General features: G+C 34.9%; 1 pseudogene; it reads right to left on the bottom strand.

Moving 5' to 3' along the window:
* Window positions 1-449: 449 nt before the first annotated feature.
* Window positions 450-15,859, bottom strand: part of LOC144251173 (cold shock domain-containing protein E1 pseudogene) — a 53,941-nt pseudogene continuing 38,531 nt past the window's right edge.

Here is a 15,859-nt window from a genome sequence, read left to right as displayed (position 1 = left end):
ATACTCTGGAAGACAATTTTCACTGAAATCTAACCAAACTTTGTTAAGTGGATTGTGACAAGATTATAAATGATATGAAAAATAACATTTTAACATTTGGCCATCAACTTAAGAAAATGGTTTGCCTATACAAATTTTTGTAGTTTTTAAAAGGTAATATATCCTACCCTCATATGGTCCTCAGAATTAAAGCATAATGAACAGGAAAGAAAAGGAAAAGATTGAAACTGAGTGCTAAGGCAGAACATCTTGCCAGAAGTAATGAAGGTAGAGTATATACTAAATATCAAGTGCAGAATTTCATAGGGCCAACAAGATAACAGTCTGTATTTTTCACTTACACAGGCGAAGTGGATTTTGCAATTACCAGTTGTGTTAAATGCACCAAATAAAGCTCCTATAATTGATACTATAAGGTGCCACCTTAAGTTTTCCAAGCTGCAACTGTGCATAGTTTTAAAATGGTTTCTTAAATTTATTTATTTTTTTAAACATAACACAAGGAAGGTGTTAAAACTGGTGTAATAGCTCAATAGAATAAGTATTCCAGATTTTGGGAGGGATGAAGAGGGAGATATTCAGAACCCTTCACCAGAATCCCCCCAACTTGATCATAGTGGGTTAATGATGTGCTTTATGGATGTGGTTAGTCAATGGCACCAGCTTGACAAATCTTTCTTTCTGCACCAAATCCCATTGAGTTATCTGGTCCCCTTGGCTGAAGAAGAACCTTTAGGCGAGGAGTACTAGCATCATCCAGGGTGATGTTCTTCAAGAGATTGACCAACCGGTCAGGTCGAGGAGCTGCAACAGCCTTGGGGCCCTCACAGACTCCCCAAACATTACAGGCACTGCACTTGCCAGTACGCTGATTAAGAATCACTGAGAACTCCACTTCATCTCCTGCTTATAGCTCAATGCCATCTTGAACTTCTTTCACATGGAAAAAGAGCTTCTTGCTATTTCCTACTATGTAGTTAATGAAGCCAAACTGATCTTTCACACACTCTACTGTGGCCCTGCACAGGAGCGTGATGTTATAGGCCATAGTCTGTGCATTTTGGCCCAGGAACTTGACACTCTCCCCTTTCTGCAGGCAATCCCCTTTATTGGCCATTCCAACTATGCCAAATGGATACACCTCACCTTTCATATCCCCCTCATCCATGATCTCAATCATTCCTTGAGACTCAATCTGTGTTGGATCAACACTTCTGAGGGGGCGAATGACTTTACCAGAATAGATAGTGGGATCAGCTTCTTCAGAAATGCCATTCACTGAGTGAGTTTTGTTTACTTTTTCAGCACTGACTTTGTTGCCTTTGCCTTTTGACAAGCTGTATTCCACCATGTCCCCCAGCTCCAGGCTATCGACATCACCAGAGAACTCACTGTAATGGAAAAAGATTTCCTTATCATGATTGGCTGTTTCAATAAACCCAAAATTATCTTTCAGAGTTGCCACATAACCCAAAAGCCTTTTGTTGGAATTACGACCTAAAAGTCACACACAAGTTGCAATCTGATGTCCACTGAGAGATTTCCAATGACATGAAAGTTTCCTCCATGTTATACAAGTCCTCTTAATTCTTTTCTATTTATGGAATCAGAATCCCAGATACCAATATCAGGCATTCCTGCTTAAAACTGAGAGACTCTGAGTAAACTACATTGATTTTTTTTTAATAATTGGTCCCTGTGTCTTCTCTTATTATAAGATGAAAGATATTTATCTTACATGTCAGAAAGCTCAATACGAAAATATATTATTCTTACACAATTGGAGAAAAAATGCCAGTTAATCCACTGACAGGGGTTAACAAACAGAAATAACCAACTCAAAAAAAAAAAACAAAAAACACCAAGCTGGGGTTGTAGCTCAACAGGAGAGCATTCACCTAGCACATGTGAGGCCCTAGGGTTGATCCATAGAACCACATAAAATAAATAAAATAAAGGTATTGTGCCCAGCTACAACAAAAATATAAATATTAAAAAACCCCACCAAACAAAGAAACAACAACAAAACGAAACAAACAAAAAACACCCATTCAATAACTGGGCAAAAGAACTAAACAGAAATTTCTTAAAAAAAACACAAATATCCAAAATATATATGAAAAACTCTTCTACATGTCTAGCAATTAGGTTAATGTGAATAAAAACTACACTAAAACTTTATCTTACTCCAGCCATAATGGTAATGATCAAGAACACAAACAGTGATACATACTGGTAAGAATGTGTGGGAAAGGCACACTTGTACACTGCTGGTGGTACTACATACTAGTACAACAACTCTGGAAAACAGTTTGGAGATTCCCCAAAATCTAAGCAGGGAACCACAACAAGAACCAGCTATCCATCAGTAAACAAGTACAATAAAATTTGCCTAGTATAGTAATTCAATCACATGAGTGTTTACAGTAGCACAATACACAATAGGTAAATTATGAAATCAACCCAGGTGCCTGTGATTAGATGAAAGGATTGAGAAATAGTGGTGCAATACATACAATAAAGTTTTACTCAGCCATAAAAATCAATTATGACATCATCTAAGTGAAATAAGTGAAACTAAGAAACTCAAAGGTCAAATGTTTCATATGTGGAAGCTAGAATTAAGTAAAGAAAAAGAAGGGAAGAACAGAATATCAAAAGATTTAGGGAATATCATTCAGTGTAGGAAAAGGAGATTGAGAGGCAGAGCGGGAATGGGAAAGGGAAAGGAATGAAGAAGCAATTCTTTAATATTAATGTTATATGCATATATAAATATACCACAGGGAATTGCAGCTTTATGTATAAGTAAAAAGAAACAATCAAATATAAATAAACAGACAAGTGAAAGGAAGTTCAGGAGAATAGGAGGAGGAGACTGGAGGAGGAGAAGTAGGACAGAATGGAAGAGAGGAAATCATAAATTCAACTGAAATTCCATGCATGTATGATTTTGTTGGGATGAACCCAACTACTATGTATAACTATAACCACTAATAAAAAATAATATTGAAAATGTATTCTCACTTGTAATGACAATCCTGTAACATAATGATAATCTACTTTCCAAAATTCTTTTTACTTGCATTCCACGTTAATTGCTACTTAATGTTATTTATAATTTTAGCCAAAATTCAGAAATTTTGTGATTCAACAAGATTCATGCTGATCTACACAGATTATTTTTAGCATCATGAAAGATACTAAATCATTTGCATTTTTAAGGAACAAAGCTGAATAGTAATACATAGTACAGCTCACAAAATTCATGAGTTACTACTTCTAGCAATAATTTATTCAATACTAGCAATGAGTGACCTAATCTGCCTTTCAAAAATTCCAATGAGAACATGATTTTTATAGGATATAGAAAGAAAATTCCTTAAATATCAAATTCTCAATTCAAAAAATTAATCCCATTTGAAAGAGATTGATAATATATTATGTAGGCCATATTCTTGTATATCAGTAAAAATTGCCATGAAAACTTTATCAAAATATATTATAAAATAGGAGCTATAACCTCATTTATACAGGAGAAGTAGGTGATCTGAGGGAATGCTGCAGTTGTCAATAGCAAACTAAAGAACATGTGTGCCCAGCATGTGGGAGGCAAACCCTGCACACCACACGACACGGTACTATGACTCAAGGAGGACCACATCAGGTTACTCACAGAAGCTTAAAATTCAGATTTCTACATGAGTCTCTTGAACTCTAGATGTGGACACAATTCATGGAGGGATAACTCCTAAATATACACATGAGCTACAAAAGAAGGAGGAGGAATATGAGGAGACCTTCCAACATTTGTTACTATTCTAATTGAAAAATTACTGCTTATAATCAGTATTTGTTAACATAAATCACTGTTAATTTCAAAGAAACATTTCAAATATTTTGGAAATAATGGTGATTGATGTTGATACCGTGTTTTGACTTCAATATCTGCGTTGAATGAAAGCAGTTTTGTTGTTACTGATGTGTTCCTATAAAAGATAGCATAGTGGAGAGGAGTTTCACACTTGTTGTGAACATTTGGATTGGCACCATGTTCTAGAAGAATAATTGCACATTCCTCTTCCTCATATTAAAAGGCCTGTTGGTTTTAACCAAAAAATAGATTATAAATTTGGAAAATCCAAGAAAAACATTTCACATGTTTTACTCATTAGTTATAACCAACTGGCATTAATCAATTTTTCTTCTAAGCATTGCATCAAATTAATTTTCTGCAAAACCATTGGCTACATCTGCCTTCATCAACGGTATGTTGTCATCACTGTCTCACAGGTCAACGTTGTATTTCATCTTCACTATAAAAGCCAGCACTGCTGGAATGCCACAGGCACAGGCATAATATAGAGGGGTTCTATGCAAGTAAGGAGGCTTTGTTAGGAATTCATAAGGCACCTTTTGAAATATCCAGCTATTAATGCAATTATAAACATTTAATAGTTCATAATTCCTCTATTTTCTTCTGAAGAAGGTACAATATTTACTAGCTGTCATTACTTAATAAACTAATGAATGATCGGCCTATGCCATTGACACTTTCTTTCATATTTCTTGTTTCTGATATTGTTTGGGATTGTACCCTGGGGTACTCAACTACTGAGTCATATCATAAGCACTTATTAATTTAGTTTTTAAAAAATTCTGATGCAGGGTTTCACTAAGTTGCCCACCCTGACCTTGTGCTTCCAATGCTCTAGCCTCAGCATCCTTACTCACTGGAATCATGGGTATGTTCCACTGTGCCTGGTTCCATTGATTTTACTTACTTTTGTCTCTTTATTTTCATAGTTCTGGGGATGGAACACAGGACTGAAGCATTATGGGTAAAGAAGGGATATACCATAGAACCACATCCCCAGAGCAGAGTGGCCCACTTGCCTAGAAAGAACATGGCCTTAAGATTTAGTTCATCTTCGGTTTGAGTTCTACTTTAGGCTCTGTGATGTACTAGTTATCCTACAGTCATACTCTCCCTCAGTTTCCTAAAAAAGACAGGATTAAAATTAGTATCTCCCAGGGTCCTAATTTGATGCTTCATGGAGAATCTATTTAAAACATTTGAAGAGTTTCTAGAACAAGGAACAGCTCCATAATTGGTAGCTACTGGAATCAATACTATTGCTTTTATCAACTAAGAGTATTTCAATTATTAAATTAGTAGCATTATAGTGACTTTTGCAGATATCTTTTAAAAACTATGTATTTCAATGAGTCTTGGATGCTTTTTTCCCCTATCATTTTAATAACACTGACATTGGAATACCACTAAAAATTCAGGCTGCATTACAACTATAATTGGCAGCATTTAATTTTTTTCTTCTTACACAAAATAAAGAACCATCATAATCCATGGTGCCTTACCTTAACTGAAATGTAAGACAAACAATATATTTATGGCAGTTCTAATCACATGGATGACATTTAAATTAAATTCAGTTCTTAAAAGTACTATAGGTAAAGTAGGCTGAATAACAAGAGCAAAAGACCAAACTAAAAGTAAATACTTTCTTATTTTCCCCCAAGTAACTTAATCCCAAGGGAAAAAGAATCCAAATGAATTAGTATGGTTAAATTAATTCAGTATTTATATACACAGGATATATGTGAATCAGGTGTTTTCAATGATTAGTATTTAATACTGTCTTAATTTTCCACAAGGGGAGTTGACAATTTCTTACCTCCATAAATGCTTGATGGAAAAGGAGGAAGAACTGTTTTACTTGAAACTGAGTCCTATCACTTCAGTTTTAATTAACTGGTCACATAAAGTTTTTGTGTAAGAGTTCTGTGAGATACTAGAGTATGTCAAATACAAAATAAGTAGCTGTGCAGTTTTTGAGCATAAAAAAAGTATTCAGTTTATGAGTACAAATGAATAGAATTAAAGAATAGATAAGTATAGTTGAGAACTTCAGTATTTTTAAGTGAAACTTATATAAAGTAAAGCAATAATTTTGCAGTAGCAATAATATTTTATACTTGCTCTCTTCTATTTCCATCAGAATGCAACCAAAACAAAATTATTAACCTATAATTGCATATGTGAAATAAAATATGCATATATAAAAAGTGTATTGTAGTAATATCTACAATAGATGAAAGGCACTATAGGATGTTAATACAGAAATGTACTAGAAGAAAACAAATGCTTCTTCATGTTGGAAAAGGTGTTTAAGAAATAATAAATTGAAAAGAAGACTTCCTTTTTTTCTACTTCTCTTTTTAAAATCTATTATGTTGTTGATGATTACAATGTTGTTGTTGTTGCTGTTGTTGTGCTGAGGATTGAACCCTTACCCTTGATCTTGCTATGCAGGAGGTACTCTAACATTTGAGCTTCATTTCCAACCCTGGAATTTAATTAAATCAAATAAAGTACTCTTTTACAGATGCTCAAGTTATGTTGATATATGAACATAGAAAATATATTTATTGTCCTTGGTAAGAGAAGAAATTTAAGTCTAACAAATGAGATAAATTTTTCAGCTACAATGATTTGAAGGTGAAGAGTAGTGCTATTGGGCTGTTGATTAAGGTTTGAGATGTTTAATGCTCCTCGAATAGATGATTGGATGGTAACTTCTATGCAACATTTAAAACTGTGCATGCCACTACCTAAAAATTCCATTTCACTCTTCGTACAGATATTTGAGTATTCTTTTTATCTTGTTCCAGTCACTTATCTTTTGGCAACTGGCAAACAAGTAATTTGTGAAAGTTAATAATGTATTTTGATACACAGAATGTCAAATTTTTGTTCATTGCAAACATTTTCTTAGTGTCATCATGACCCTAAAAGACTGCATGTAGAACTCAAAAATGTAATGATTTTTTTATTTGTTTCTTGTGAAATCAATAACCATAGGAAGAGCTCACATTTTGGGTCAGTGAATATTCCTATGCACAAACCACCAGCAGCGCCTACCTTTGATACCATTAATCCCCTCAGAACAGGGTAGGGCAAGGTACTGTAGGACAGCTGCAGGTAGCTCTGTGCAGAATAGGCACCCTTGTGTGCTGCTCCCTTGGCACCAGTGACTGAGAGCCTACACTAACTGGATGCTCTCAACCAATGCCCTGCTATCCCTGCTTGAACAGATACAGAGTAATGCATAACTACAGGAAAGGGCAGTGAAATCAGCAATTATGGAATTTTGTGCAAAAAGCTTTTGGCAGATGCTTTTTTTAGTTTAGTCTGCCTAAAAATGGTGACAAAATTGAAAAAAGCATGTTGTGTTTTGTGTTTTAGAAATTATGAGAGCTGCCTGTGAACTCTAGTTTCCTCTGTGGGGAGGTAACTAAAGTTAATAAAGCTATTTGCAGAAAATTCAGGGCTTGTCAACAACTGTTGTTATGAAGATGGTTGGATGATCAAGATGACAATGAGTTATCCTTAAGAATTTGATGAACTAGTGAGTAAAGCATGTGAGAAATAAGTAAAATCTTTATTTAGGGGTGGAAGACACATCCCTAAATATACTAGTGTGAAGCAGTTTTAAAAATTAAAAAAAAAAAGAAGAAAGAACATGGAGCCATCTTCCAACTTCAGAGTTCTTGTGAGGCCCTCAGGATACAACAGATAATAGATTGTATCTGAAAACTTTTCAATTCTTTTGAAAATGTGTACATTAAAAGATGCTGTGTGTATTAATTTATTTTTTAAAAATCAGTCACCCTATAAGGAAATTATAATTACTTGGGAAACCAGTTGAAGTTTTGGTTTTATTTAGCTGCCAATTAGAAGTCCTGGGTACTGAACTTCCAAGGTTTGCAGGTCCTGGATATTGAGCACTCCATAGGATATTAAAGTCAAACATCCTGGTGAAAGGAGAACTGGTCTCCCTTCTGCTCTGCCCCCACCGGCACAGCCTGGATGGTGCAGTCTTCCATTCCATCAGGACATTCTTCTAACCTACATAACTGACTCGCACTTTGGCCTCCAGGATTCATTCAAATTTGTGAAATGAGTAAATAGGTGCATGGAGACACTCAGGACCTCTCTGTTTCTCTAGGGCTTTCAGGTCAGGACCTCCACAAATGGCCCACACCAGCCAGTATTCCTGCTCAATCTCCCTTGATAAGCTTCTTCATTGGCAATAATAATTTTGGTAAGTCATTTTTTTAAAGAGATGAGCACTATACCCAGGTTCTCATACATGCTAAATACTCTATAACTAATCCATATACCCAACAACTCTGTCAATGCTTTTAAACAAAATAAGATTACTATAAAATGGTTTGGTGTTGGTGGGGGTTTGAGGAGGTGACAATTGGAGGAAGCCATAGATGGAAGACAGAGTTTGTGGTAGCAGATGAAAGGCCTTGTGAGAACCACACTCCACGCTCTTCACACTGCTGAGGTTTTGGGAGACCTTTCTGTACCATGCCCATCAAAAAAGGAAACACTGCCAGCCTAGCCTCTTCAGAACTAAATACATAACATTAATCAGATAGACTGCATAGACATATGTGGACTATTTAATCCATCAATAATGAATTCATTTGCTTCATCATGAAACAATGAACATTCTTTAAAATAGTTCATACTGCCAGGCATGGTGGAGCACTCCTGTAATCCCAGTGGTTCAGGAAGCTAAAAGAGAAGGATTGCAAGTTCAAAGCCAGCCTCAGCAATGACAAGGTGCTAAGCAATTCAGTGAGAACCTGTATCTAAATAGGGCTGGGGATGTAGTTCAGTTGTCAAGTGCCACTGAGTTCAATCCCTGAAACCAAAAATCATATTTTTTTGGTACAAGGTAAATACAAGAAATAGAGATAATTTTTTTGCACCCAATGAGATCCAAAAGAAAGAAATAGCAGGTTAATGATAAGATAAGAAACAGAAACCATTTAATGCCTGGAGGCTAAAATATACAACTATGGATTAGGATTGAATTACATATAAAATCAGGGGAGAAAAAAATTTCAGAAATAAATGAGAATAGAGATATAATACATCAAAATTGATTGTGTAATTAACAGCCATAAATAAATTACATACCTATATATCAATGGCAGGTGAACTGAAAGAGAAATTATGAAAACTATACCATTCACAATAGCCTAAGAAAACAATAAAATACTTGGGATTATATAGAACAAATGATTTGAAATATTTCTACAATTAAAACTACAGAACACTGGAGAAAGAAATTACAGAAGACCATAAAAGATAGAAAATCTCCCATGTCTTGAAAGGCAGAATTAATATTGTCAAATTAACCATGTGACCAAAAGTGCTATACAGATTCAATGCAATTCCTATAAAAATACCAATGACTTTTTGTAGAACTAGAAAAATCACCCATAAAATTCATTTGCAAATATTAGAGAACCAGAATAGCCAAAGCAGTCATTAGCAAGAAAAGTGATGCAGGAGGCATCACATTCCACAGACCTTAAACTACACCACCAAGCCATGGTAACTAAAACAGCATGGTACTGGCACCAAAACAGACTCACAGAACAATAGTAAAGAACAGAATAAACAGTAAAAAACCCACATAAATACAGTTAACTAATACTAGAAGATGGGGCCAAAATATACACTGGAGAAAAGATACCATCTTCAACATATGGTGCTGGGAAAACTAGAAATACACATGTAGCAAAATAAAATTAAACCCCTACTTTTCATCCTACACAAAACTCAAAGTGGGTCAAGGACTTAGGCACTAGAACCCTAGAGACCCTGCAACTAACTGAAGAAAGTGTAGGCCCAAATCTCCATCATGTCAGCTTAGGAACTTACTTTCTTAGCAAGACCCATAAACCACAAGATGTAAAATCAAGAATAAATAAATGGGATAGAATCAAAGAAGCAGATTTTAAACTTCTTCTCAGCATAAGAAACAATAATATGAAGAGAAAGCCTACTGAATGGGAGAAAATCTTTACCACATGCACCTCAGATACAACATTAATCTCCAGAATATATGAAGAACTAAAAAAATTTACAACAACAACAATAATAATAATAACAACAACAACAACAATGACCCAATCAATAAATGGACTAAGGATCTGAACAGACACTGCAAAGAAGAAAAAATACAATCAACAAATATATGAAAAAATATTCATCTCTAGTAACTACAAAAATGCAAGTCAAATCTTCATTGAGATTTCATCTCACTCCAGTCAGAATGGCAATTATCAAGGATACAATCAACAATAAATGTTGGTGAGGATGTAGGGGAAAAAGGTACAATCATACCTTGCTGGTGGGGAGGCAAATTTCCAAATTATCAGTATGGAAAACAGTATAAAGATTCCTCAGAAAACTTGAAATTTACCCAGTTATCCCTCTTTTCAGTTTATACCCAAAGGATTTAAAATCAGCATACTACAGTGGTGCAGCCACATCAATGTTATAGCTAAACAATGAAACCTACCTAAGTGCATTTCAACAGATGAATTAATAAAGAAAACGTGATATACATACAAAACCAGATATTACCCAGCCTTAAAGAAGAATTAAATTATGGCATTTGGAAGTAAATGAATGGAGCTGGAGAATACCATGCTAAACAAAATTAGCTAATCCCAAAGAACCGAAGGCCAAATGTTTTCACTGATTTTTAGATGCTAATTGATAATAAGGCTTGGAGTGGGTAGGGAAGAACAGATATACTATGGACCAGGGAGAGGGGAGTGAAGGGAGGGGAAGAGGAATGGAGGTCGGAAGAATCGCAGGATGGATCTGATATAATCACCCTATGTGCATATATGACTACATGACCAGTGTGATTCTACATCATGTACAACCAGAAGAATTCGAAGTTATACTCCATTTATGTATGATGTGTCAAAGTGCATTCCACTGCCATGTATAACTAAATAGAATGAATAAAAAATGCTTTAGGTGCTCAGGAAAAAAAGCACATATCAAATAACTGGAAAAGATTAAATGGTGTATCAAATATAAAAGCAGCATTAGAAATCACCTGATGAAATTCACCTATTTCATTGGAAACTTTTAAAAATTCTAACATATTCCCAACCAGAAGAAATAGAAAGTCAAATAATTTATCAAAATTATACTCCATATAGAATTATATTAAAAATACTGTGATGCAGACATTTTTCAGGCTTAAAATTGGCACCCATGCTTCTCAAGGATAAAAGTGATGGACATGGAGTCAAACTAAGGGAGTTCCCTCTATAGCCATCTGTTTACTTCTCTGGCTTAGTATCCTTAATCCTTACAGCAAGTTATACTACTCCACCACAAAGATGAAAGATCAACCACAAGAATCACGGCAGGCACATGGAAGGAACACCAGAATTGGAGGTGAATGAGAAAGGAGGGCTGCTATTACTATTATCAATATGATGGATTAAAATTAGCTTCCCTGTGTGCCTAACGCTAGGAATCCAAAGAGAGATGAGATAATATGAAAGTTTATTAAATCATAAAAATGAAATTATGTCATTTGCAGAAAAATGGGTGGAGACCATAATATTAAACAAAATAAGTCAAACTCAGAAGGTCAAGGATCATATGCTTTCTCTCATATGTGCAAGCAAGAGAGGAAAAAGAAAAAGAATGGTGTGGGGGATGATCTCTGAAAAATCAAAGGGAGATAACTAGAGAAAAAGACCAAGGGGTGGGAGGTACGCAGGGAGGGCAGAAGTGCTGGGAAGCAATATTGGCCAAATTATATTGTTAAATTGTGTGCATGTATAAATATGTAACAAAAAATCTTGTTATGTACAATTATAATGCACAAATTAAAAAGTCTGTAAAGAAAAATAAAAGCCACTGGCACTGATTATGTTTCAGCTAAAAAATGTATAAATATCTATAATCACTTTATGTCCCTCTGTCTCTTGGAAGCCATATTCCATACATATACATGTATCTATAAGTATTTCTGCATATATGTATATTACTAAATATATACATAGATAGATAGATAACAACACTCAAGACTCACAAAAGAACTTAACCTATTCATAAACAGGATAAGCCTCTGGCCTTCTAAACATACATCCACTTAATTAAAGACAGTATGATTCATGCCCTTTATATAATGGCTTGTGGTTTTCTAACTTAAGTGCTTTTGAGTTGGGTCATTTATTTATTTTAACCCCATTTTGAAATCTCTACACATACATTCATATTTGAAAACAGAAAGGGATAGACATCCTTTCCAATCTTGAAAGTAAAAAATAAAATACCAAATAAAAATGCTATTATATATTTTCCAGCTTCCAAAATAGTTCTAAATGCAAAGTAGGTGCTAAAGAAGAATTTTCTGAATAACAAAGGAATAAGAATCAAAAATAGAAAACCAAAAAAGTAACCTTACCCTTATGTTTTATAAAGTCAAAATAAAACTACTTACTTACATATCATAATATAGAGTTATGGTAGCTTATAGTTATAGGTATCTAATTTTATGAGCATTTACTCCCTGATGAAGAACATTTATGGTTTAAGGACAGATCATCCATTTCTACACCAATATCAATCATACTGCCAACCATAGGAAAGTTCATTACTGAATTCTCACTCTGTGCCATATGTTAATGGAGGACAAGGGAATTCCACTCCACTTTAATTCATATGCTCATATAATTTTAAGAGCTGTATTAAAATCATGTCACTCTACTACAATCATTTTTAAAATAATGGTTTATAAGTATGAAGAAGGAGTGATTCAAAATCTTATTTTTTTACATCTACCACAGAAATGTACCTTGATATTTGTGATTCAACTACATGATCAAATGTTTATATTGCCCATTAGGTAGAGTTATTCAGTTTTCCATACAAATCCATGCAACACTTACTTACTTCACCCTGTCAGGAAATAGATTTAGAGGTAAAAATATCTGTTTATTTAAAAACTGTGTAGTGACTACGACTCTCAAAATATCAGTGAAAAACATACTTATGATTTGTCTTGAGAAAAATGTCACTTAATATTAAAATGATAATTGGAAGATAATAATTGGAACAGCTCAGTGAAATTTCCCACAAATGGTTAACAAGTCACAACATATAACCACCATTATAGCTGAGGAGGATATAAGTTGGTTCCAAAATGCATTTATAACTTGAAGCTTTTAATTTAAATTTTCCTTCTCTTCAAATCAAGTAGCCTGGCCTGAAGAACTCTCCAAATCATTTGAGATAAGCTTATGCATATTAAATAATAATACTTCCTGGAGGATCTAATGGATCAAATTTATAATCTCATTCAATTTTTAAAAATTTTACTTTGAAGAGAAACTCACATTGAAGCAAACTGGTATAAATGAAAATGTAAATCTTAATATATAAAATTGAGAAACATTAAGTTACACTTCAAAATAGCCTTAAAGCCTAGAAAAGAATAAACTGAAAGAAAACAAAAGCTCAAAATTTAATTAAAAGTATCTCCTTCCCTGTTAATAATTATCTATTAATATGACTAATATATGAGAAAACAATTTTAAGAAGGAAAGTCTATTTTTGCTCACATTTTCAAAACTTTCAGTACATGTTTGGGAAAACCATTGTTTTGGGCTCAAGGTCAAGTAGAAAATCTTGGCAAAAGGTGAAGAAGAACATAGAAATTCAGACTAATGAAATTAAATTTTTTGATCAAATAGCACTAGAAAAAAAATTAAACATTAAAAATAAGATAGACATTTACACACACGATCCATACAGAATCCCAAAGCAAAAAAAAAAAAAAAACAAAAAAAAAAAAACAGATTAAGATAAAAAGCAGCTCTGCAAGACATTATAATCAAAGGACCCAGCAATGAAAATAAGGAAAAATAGTAAAAGATACACAAGAAAAACATTAGGTCACATTTGTATAAATTTATATTTGTTTGTATAAATTTAATTATACTTATGTTTATAAGCCTCAGTTCAAACTTCTCATCTCAGACTCTAAAATCAAGGTGGGGGGGGTTGGAATGAAATATTCCAAGCTTCGAAAGGAAACACTTTACAACCAAGACTGCTATATCCAGAAAAGTTATGAATGGAATAAGAAATGACATGATCAATGAAATAATCCAGACACAGAATGCAAAGTGTTGAATGTTTTATCTCCTATGCAAAAGCTAGAGAGAAAAATGAAGAACAAATAGGGGATCACATGTAAAAATAGAAGATCACACAGTGATGAGCCACCTGACTGGTTACAAAGATGCAAGAGGGTAAAGCAGTAGCTACAAGATGAAATGTACTTTGGAATAAATAAAAATGCCCTGAAGCTTCTGAGAATTCTCTCTCAATGATGTCCAAAATTAAAAACAAAAGTCTATGTCCTAAAAAACATCAGATGATTTAAGTGCCAGAGGAAAGGTACATTGCATATGTATCAACCAAGGCTATGGAGAGAGTTCATTCATAAGTCCCCAGAAGCAGTACAGAGTGCAGTGAGTGAGTGGAGGGCTGCTGGCACACTTCAGAAGAATCCCATAACTCCTTACTTTCTTCATTTCAGTCATGGTTTTCCCATCTGTTGGTAGATTGTTGGGTTTTTACATTTCTATCCCAAGTACAATATCAATATCCATTTTGCTATCTTTGGTTTTGGTCTAATTCTGCAGTATGTCACAGCTTTTTTTTTTCCTCAAATAACCTCAAGTCCATGGTCAAAGGCTGGTTCTCCAATACACAATCAGCTCTGATCAGCTACTGATGCACCAGGACAAATAACATCATGTCTTGACCAGCAAGCAGTGCTGCAAGAACTTCCACATCTCCAAACAGAGCTACCAAAACAGGCACAAATTGATAATGGCTCATGAGCAGAAAGCCGATGTCACCATCAGCACAGTTGATGCCACGATATGCGATACTCACACACACAGTGATTACCTACCAGGTCATCATCATAAGACCTGTTTCTGGAAAATGGGGTGCATGGTGTTAGCCAAAGACCAATCAACAAACAATTCTACTTTTCCAAAAATACAAAGACCCCATCCATTCACAGCTTCTACTTCCTTGGTGAGAACAACTTCCTGTTCTCTCAAACCCAAACCTCAATATGTGAGTAAGTCAGACTAGCACTATGCATCCGTTTCTTAACAACACTTATCTTAGATATTGGTCTTTCCTTTTTCTCCTTCTCCTGTGACTATGAGAAGGTACACTTCACGGTGCTGATCAATGCATCCACAACCTCACTTGCTTCAGACATACAGCTGAGCTCTCAGAGAAGCAACCTGTGAAATTTTAGGGAGGTTTTTCCACTGATGCGGGGCCTATGCTGCACAGACTGTTAGAAGGTCCAGACACTATTCCCGCTCATGAAGTATCTCGCCTCTCAATTGCTGGGCCTCCCTGATGCAAGCTCAGAAGCCTGCGGCCAGCATTGATGGCTTCTTCTTCCCCTCAAGCAAAAACAGGAAAGAGGCTTTGCTCCTGGAGCTATAGGTCTCAACAAGGTATAATCCTCCATTTTGGCATGCTGTGGATGTCCAGGGATTGGGGGTACAAAGTTCAACATGCTGGTATTTACACAGGACACCTGCATATTCAACTTTTCAGTGGCAAGGTAGTTCTTAAGATGGGTGAGCCTTAAAACAAATTGAATGGAACAGACAGCAAAGTTACTGAGTATTCAGCTTGCACAAATTGATGCCAAATGTCAGTGGAAAGACACTGTTTACTGGCAAAGGTAAAATAAACTTCAAAGTACCAGAAGAGATACGAAAAGTGCTTTGGGAAAGGTAAGCTTGTTTTGAATTATAGGACTCATTTGTATACAAAACAATGACACCCTACCAACCAGCAAGAATCCATTGGGGAAAAAGTTACAAGTTTGAAGGAGACTCCGCATTGAGAAAAAAAAAAAAAGTGCCAAATGATTTTCAGAACCTGGAT

The sequence above is a fragment of the Urocitellus parryii genome, chromosome Y, assembly GCF_045843805.1.
Source record: "Urocitellus parryii isolate mUroPar1 chromosome Y, mUroPar1.hap1, whole genome shotgun sequence".
In the NCBI taxonomy this organism is placed as follows: Eukaryota; Metazoa; Chordata; class Mammalia; order Rodentia; family Sciuridae; genus Urocitellus; species Urocitellus parryii.
Note: the sequence above shows the minus strand (reverse complement) of the source record. Positions and strands in the feature narration are given on the sequence as shown.